Source organism: Engraulis encrasicolus, chromosome 3 (genome assembly GCF_034702125.1).
Source record: "Engraulis encrasicolus isolate BLACKSEA-1 chromosome 3, IST_EnEncr_1.0, whole genome shotgun sequence".
NCBI lineage: Eukaryota > Metazoa > Chordata > Actinopteri > Clupeiformes > Engraulidae > Engraulis > Engraulis encrasicolus.
In genome coordinates, this window is record NC_085859.1 from 45,155,448 (window position 1) to 45,163,148 (window position 7,701).

Consider the following 7,701-nt stretch of genomic DNA (forward strand, 5'->3'; position numbering starts at 1 on the left):
GAATTCTGGAAATAAACAACTATAAATCTTGCAGTGTCCCTTTGATGACAGAGGTTTAAAAAAAAAAAAAAACCACACACACACCTTGCTTTCTGATTAGGCCTTGCCTAGAGAGAGAGAGTTTCCCTATTGCCAAGGCGGCCACCTTGACCTGAAAAGATAAAGATTCCCTCTTGTTAACGTAGGCCTAATTTCTAAAGATAGATATATATATGCATGCCTGGTTTTAAATTAACAACCGGTCAAATGCTGGTGAAAATTCAGGTTCTTAATTCATTCGGCAGTTATATTTTCTTTGTTTTGTTTTTACTTTGTTACAGTTTTTGCCTAGGCTACTGCTTAAACACTATAGGCCGATGACCAAAGTAGCATATTGTTCAGTTGTTGGTACTATAACTTAAACACATGCTGCTTTACCTTAATCAAAAGTCAAGCATTACACTTTCATACCAGCTTTGCAAAGCACTTGTTCCTTTACGCAACACACACACTCCGGCTGTCTGCACACCATTTTATACACAAGACACTTTGTTCAAAAGTAAATTCTCAGAGTGTCATTGTGAAAACACGTCTGTTAAAAAAACAAAACACACTGGATGTATGACGAGATTTAGACACAGACAATAAAACACATGCACCGTTTTCAACCATTTGATGATCTGGCTATTAGGCCCATGTCCCCCGGCGCTGTTGAGTTTCAGCAACTTCTGAATGTGTGCTCTGAGTATGGGGTTGAGTTTGATGTAGGCCTACAGTACAATCCAAAAAAAGTGTTATGTTCAGGATCTTAAGTCTTTCCAACGTTTTACCTGTCAGGGCAATCACTGTGTGTCAAGCAGTACAAAATATCTTGGGCATAGTATCGCTGACAAGTTGGAAGATGATGCTGACATGTAGGCCTACAGACAGGGACAAGTGTAGTGTATGCCAAACATGTTTGTAAGATTTCAAGAAGGTTACACAGGCCTGCACAAATAGTCAAAATGTCATCAACATGTTTTAATCAACCTGGAATTACATTACTCAAAATTTTGAAGCATTTTAACCTTCTTATTGCACGTTCAACATGAATTCGGACATTGGCGAGACGGCGGGTTCTTGTGACTTCATGTTCTGATAGTTGTGTACATCCACGTGTAAATGCTGGAATAGCCAATGTCACTCCTGGAGGAAGAACATCTCCAATTGTGAATCCCCGGTCTGTCAAAATCTGATCACCAAAAATCAAATGTGACAGAAATCCACAGTTTGTGATAAAAGTGTCACTAGCTCTGCCACCAAACAGTTTTGACACATACATCACAAAACCATTGGGGGCTATGCAATAGAGGAGTTTGTAGGTGTTGTGATGCTTATAGTTGCTGTATGTTTTTGCTCTTTTCCCCAAGTTCTTTGAAATATTTCAGTGCAATCTATGATGCATGTTGCATTGGGATAGTGTTCAAGAAAACTTGAGGGTCTTACTCTATTCAGAGTGTCTCGAGGGAGCCAAAACATAAGATTTTCCCTTGTGAAATTGGCAAGTGTTGCTCTCCACATTGCGAACATATCACAGGCTGTAGCCAAGCCGAAGCCTCATTAGGACCAGCAGTAGCTGTTCATGGACTGGTAATTTGAACGTCTTCGACTGTGGAAGAAAGCCAATGATGGTGTTCAAAAGTTGCCAAAAGCTGATGATGTCTAGTCCAGTGTAAAATTTTGACACTTTATCATCCATGTCATGAGCTGACAGTGATGGTGTAGGATCTGTTTGTGTGCTTGCATCTTTTGTTGACTTCATCGAACAATAATCATGATCACTACGCTCTGGCCACTGAGTGCCAACATCACATTGGTGTGGAGACAGACTATCCTCCAAGCTATGCCCTACTTCGGTGTCAGAATCTGTCACAGGAGGCTCATCACATGGTCTCTCTGTTGGGGGCTGGAGACATCTCCTCTTTGGGGTGGTCTTCCACATGATGGTGCTTTCTGAGAATAAATATAAGAAGGAACAAAAAACACCAACAGCTTTTAAAAACAGTTAATTACAACGCCACTGTCCTACAGAACACTTTAAATCTAACTTCACATTGCATTATATTACAATTAGCAGATGTAAACTCTTGCATGGAATAATAAGACTCAGTTGAAAGGCAATTTAGGTACATAAAATCAGTGGCTTAAGGAGAGAAAGCATAACAACTAAGAGTCAAGAACTAAGTTAAGAAAATGTGTGAGTTTGAGTGTTTTTTTTGTTTTTTGTTTTTTTTAGCCTAGATTAAAAAGTAATGGCAGATGGGAGAGAGTCTAACATCTGGACGCAAATCGCTCCAAAAGTACTTTAACAACATATGGTTAAGGTAATTAAGAAAAAATCACTTAAGTTATTTGTTATATACATGTAAACTTACACTATATTCATGGGTGTTCCTGCGTTGGTCTGCCGTCAGGGAAGTGTACTCCACACACCTAAGGAGGGTGGGAATAAGATGAGATAAAAATATAATTGACTGTTACACATGAAACAGAAAATTATCTTTGCCATGGCTGCAGTCATTCTCACAGACATTAGACAAAATACAGGACAAAGCAAGACATGTACACTGAGGTTGGATAGCGAAAATTATCTTTTGTTGAGGAGGGGTTAATACTACAGACATGGGTGTAATTTTCAGTCTGGGTGTTGGGGGACATGTCCATAGGCCTACCACTTTTGAGATTAACCTAGCTTGTCCCCGCCACTTTATTTCCAATATAATGCCAAACATTATTACAAATACAAACATGGTGGTCGATTTCCGAGATGAAAATAAAATTGGGCTAGGTTATGGACAAAAACAAAAGCTACCAAAACCTAGCCTGACTTCTTATTTAAGTCAGTCACACAACCTGGCTAGCTTTGCCAAAACTCCGCTAGCATAACAAAAGAATTAGCTAAATTGCCAGGGTCACATTTCCATTTCAAAGGGCACACATACACAAATAATCGTAAATAAACACACAAATGTACCATGGCACACAGCACAGATAACCATGGGGCTCATGGTGCTACCAAAACCTAGCCTGACTTCTTATTAGTCAGTGTAACCTGGCTAGCCTTGCCAAAACTCCGCTAGCATAACAAAAGAATTAGCTAAGTTGCCAGGGTCACATTTTCATTTCAAAGGGCACACATACACAAATAATCGAAAATAAGCACACAAACGTACCATGGCACACAGCACAGATAACTATGGGGCTCATGGTGCTTTTCCCACTCCTGGGGAAACTTAGGTATTAATGAAATAATGCTAAATAATCTTAACTAGCGTTAGCTAGCCAAGCTAAATAATTGTTGCCACCAGTTTATGTTACATAGACACTGGCTTACAATACTTAACTACACTAACCACCTAGAAAATAAAATACATACCCTTGAATACTTGTTTGGGGGCAAAGTCCTTTCGGTGTACGTTTTTAATCCACATCTTGCGAATGTCTTCATCCTCAGCACGGCCGGGGAAGCGGTGTACACCGTAGGGCACACAACAAGGACAATCCTCTTTAAACTGTGGACTATGAAGCGCACATACGCTCTTTTTCCACATTTTTAGCTTTCTGCTGTTATTGTGACATCCGATTACGGCACACGTTAGTCCAGATCCAGACATATTTGTACAAAGATGATGTGAAAGTCAGTAACTTCATACGCTTCAATTACGAGTTTACGTCAGGGAGCACCTCAGTAAAGGCCGCCGCTCTACTTCCGGTTATTTCCTCGGATCGGTGTATAATACAGATCTATGGTGGCTTTGCACTTGTAGCCTTCTCTGCGTAATAGAAGCGCAATGTCTTCAACCTTACGCTCGAACGCCGGCTGATGTGATTGGCTGAGCACATTTGTGTGTCAAATACCGTCAGGACAGTCTCAAAAATCCACACACAAATACAATGGAAGTCACAAATATGTATAGGGTTTGCGAATATATGTAGACCGGTTTGCAAATTAATAGAACTGCGCTGGCATTTGTGAATGGGGTTACATTCATTTGTGCATCATGAATTATATTTGTGAATGTTGTTACATTTGTTTGTGGATCATGAAATGTATGAATTATATTTTCGAATGTTATTACATTTGTTTGTGGATCACGAAATATATTGGTGAGTGGTGTGACGTTCATTTCTTAATAATGATACTGATCTCTCTCCATACATCATTGTTAGACATTGCAGAGAAGCATCCATGGGCGCTTGAAATATGCACAAACTCACAATGTCCGTCTTAGCTCTCCCCGTGACCCAAGTCAGCGTGGAGTGTGCATTTTCATCATTGAGGTTTATTCTCCGCTTCTCCGTTTAGGTCGTCCCTGAATGACAAAATTCTGGAGGATATTGGTCCGTGTACCATTCGTTCTTTTGTTTTTTGATTCAGAACCAAATAACAAAAAACGAAAAAACGGCTGGTTATTTCATTATTTCGTTTTAGTGACAAACAAAAAAACTAATTTTGATCTGTATTTCCAAATTTTATTTTCTACTTCATTTCAAAATAACGGCAAAGAAAAAAAGCTCAAAGTGCTATTTTTAACTTTTGATATTTTCATTTCTCGGCCGTATGTGCCCCGGAAGTCAAAGCTGACCTCGATTAAATAGGTTAAAGTCATAACTAAATCCATACTGGATGTTGTCAGAAGAGGTGTTTTGTAACATATATGTGAAATTCACAGTCTATAACAAATCCAAACTGCAATATTTTTTATAAAAATGAAGGCTATCAGTTGCAAGCTTTCATATCCGTCTACCTAGCCTGTACGCGCCAGGGTCTGCGCCAGGGCCTGCATGGACTGGCGCCCTCTGTCCATGGTGCTGAAATCGCGGCACCATAGATTCTTTTAGTTATAACGTACAGTATCTGGCGGCACTACTCTTATGTGTGAAGCACATTACAGTTTCATGAGGGGAGACCAAACAAAAGGCTACAACCAAACAATACTGTTGTACCCTTTGCCGACATAAGGCTCCCACATGCACGTCACAAAACAATAATCCACGCGGCGGGACTATTTTGATTATATTCCTTCCAAAAAATGTCAAAATGTCACAAAAATCAGTAATGTGCATTGTCCGTAATTATACCAAACTAAAAAAAGTATACACGTTGAAGATAATCCACGTTACAGAACTTCAACAAAAATGCGAGCCATATGGCACAAATTGCCATCCAAAATGCTGGTTTATAATCAAATAAATTGAGGCAATTAGCACAAAAACAATAGCATGAGTTTTACACTGGAAAATGAAATATGGGCTAAAACTGATCATTCTCTCCTGCATTTGCAGCTGGTGCAGCGGCAGCCCTTGTATTGCACTGCGAGCTGTCCACGTGTGTGGTATAGGTGAAATGTGCACTGGCAGCACTCATCGTTGAGTTTCTGAGATGCCTTTAGTGGGAGTAATTGAATGTGTATAAACAAGTTGAATACAGTGGCAATGGCCATTTTCAGTAGCCTATGCTTGGGGAAGTATTGCCTAGGCTACTATTTGTAAGCCTATGCGTCTTGTTTCACCGTCGTGCTTGCATCAGCATGCCAACATTACATTTGCCAAACTAACATTGATGTAGTGCTGACATTTTACTGTAGCCTAATATCTCTACAAAATTGCGAGTACATTGAATTTAATTAAAGTCTCTCAACATGGCTTGCCATTCCATGAGGGATAAGGAGAATGCAGCTCACACACGCTTTGATAGATGCCTGCTGTGTTACAGTTTTTCTCAATTGGTTTTGTACATTTCTCACAACAGAATAATGATTCTCAAAAGTCTTTGTTCAATTCTGACTTCCTGGTGTTACCTGTGCACATGGTCAAATCAGTTTCTCATTGTTTTTGGCATATAGCAAATGCTCTCATCCACCATGCCATGGCTGTGTACAATTCTCAGTGATTTCGTACATTATCAATTGCTTTTGTCATATCACTCAAAAAGCTTTGTCACTGAATGCATGAAACTATCTCAATCTTATCTGATCAATGTAATATAAAACTGAATTTACAACATTTCCCATCCAATCTTAACACCATTTCGCTTCAGAAAAGATCCTCAAGAGTGTACTATTCAATTGACAACATGAGAAATTGATTTGACTAACTTGTCCATACAACTATAACACAATGACTAACCATTGAGCAAGAGACTCGGTTTTGCCGGTCATCCACCGTGTTTTGCCATTTGTTAAAGCTGTTTTGAGAATGAATATTATGTTTTGCAAATTGCGAGAGAGATTCGAGAAATGTACAAAACCAATTGAGAAATACTGTAAGTGCTACGCGCACGCATTGTGTAGGTTTAGACAAATTACGGTGATAAACATATCCAGGTCAAAAATACTAACAGGAAAAGAGGGACAATGACAAAGGGAATGAATTCGCCAGGAAGACAGATTTTATTTGGCAAACTAACTAGAGACTTTCTAGGGTTCATGACAAAAGAATGCTTTAGATCTGATGGCTACTGATGTGGGGAAAACGTGTCAGAGGGCAATTCTTTCCGAGAGTCCAACAACAACATAATATCAAAATGCCATGGTGGACGCGACCTGCCACCAAAAGCCAGCTCCTTTCGGTTCATAGAAAATAGATGCCTTAAAAAAAAATCCAGATCCCATTAGGCTATAACTATGTCTCCACATTGGTCCAGAAGACAGCTTCGCTGATAAGCCTAGCTAATAGCTGTAAGCTGTAAGTCCACACCAGTGTTCGGTGGTCGTTGTCTATTACAAAACTGTTAATAAAACCTGGGGTCTTCGGGTAGCCTAGGCCTACGACATTTAAAACTATCAGTCGTGCGCGCTGTCAAATGAGAGCCACGAGAAACGCGGTGGGGCGCAACATCGTCCTGTCTTTCGCAACATCGCCAACGGCAGGGGCAACAGCTAATCTAGTACTTCCGGGGCACATAAGGCCGAGAAATGAAAATATCAAAAAATAAAAATAGCACGTCGGCTTTTTTAATTGCCGTTATTTTAAAATGAAGTAGAAAATAAAATTTGGAAATACAGATCAAAATTTGTTTTTTCGTTTGTCACTTAAACAAAATAATGAAATAACGAGCCGTTTTTTGTTATTTGGTTCTGAATCAAAAAACAAAAGAACGAATGGTACACGGACCGATATTCTTTTCATCCACTTAAATAAACAGTTTGGAATGTAAGCTAACTCATTTGCACTTCTGCACTTGGTTAGGCCTAATTAACGTCAGTTAGGCCTATGGGGAGTAATCAGCTGACAGGAATGAAATTAACCATTCCGGGAACAATATTTTTTTGTTCTAACCGGTTCGGGAACGTCAATTTATTGGTGGAACTCATAACCGGAAACAAAATAATTCCGTTTCTGTTCGGAACGAACCGCTTGGAAAAAAATAACGTTTCAAAGCCCTGGTGTTGACACAAACAAAAGAATGTGTTTTTGTGTGTGTGTGTGTGTGTGTGTGTGTGTGTGTGTGTGTGTGTGTGTGTGTGTGTGTGTGTGTGTGTGTCAGTGACATGTGTACATGTGTGTGCACATGTGTCGCTCAAAATCGAGTATGTTTGTGTACAGTGCCCGTGTGTTTGCGTGCGTGCGTGCGTGCATGTGTGTGTGTGTGTGTGTGTGTGTGTGTGTGTGCATGTGTGTGTGTGTGCGTGTGTGTGTGTTAAAGAGCGTCAGACACTCTCCATCCTGCCCTTCCTCGAC

At 39.9% G+C, this 7,701-nt stretch overlaps 1 long non-coding RNA gene across 1 annotated transcript; it reads right to left on the reverse strand.

The window, feature by feature from the left end:
* Positions 1 to 1,401: 1,401 nt before the first annotated feature.
* Positions 1,402 to 3,689, reverse strand: LOC134445452 (uncharacterized). The gene is made up of 3 exons (XR_010034255.1): positions 3,395 to 3,689; positions 2,394 to 2,451; positions 1,402 to 1,971 (listed from the first exon to the last, which is right to left on the reverse strand). It is a non-coding gene; the product is annotated as an uncharacterized LOC134445452 (long non-coding RNA).
* Between the last annotated feature and the right edge of the window lie 4,012 nt (positions 3,690 to 7,701).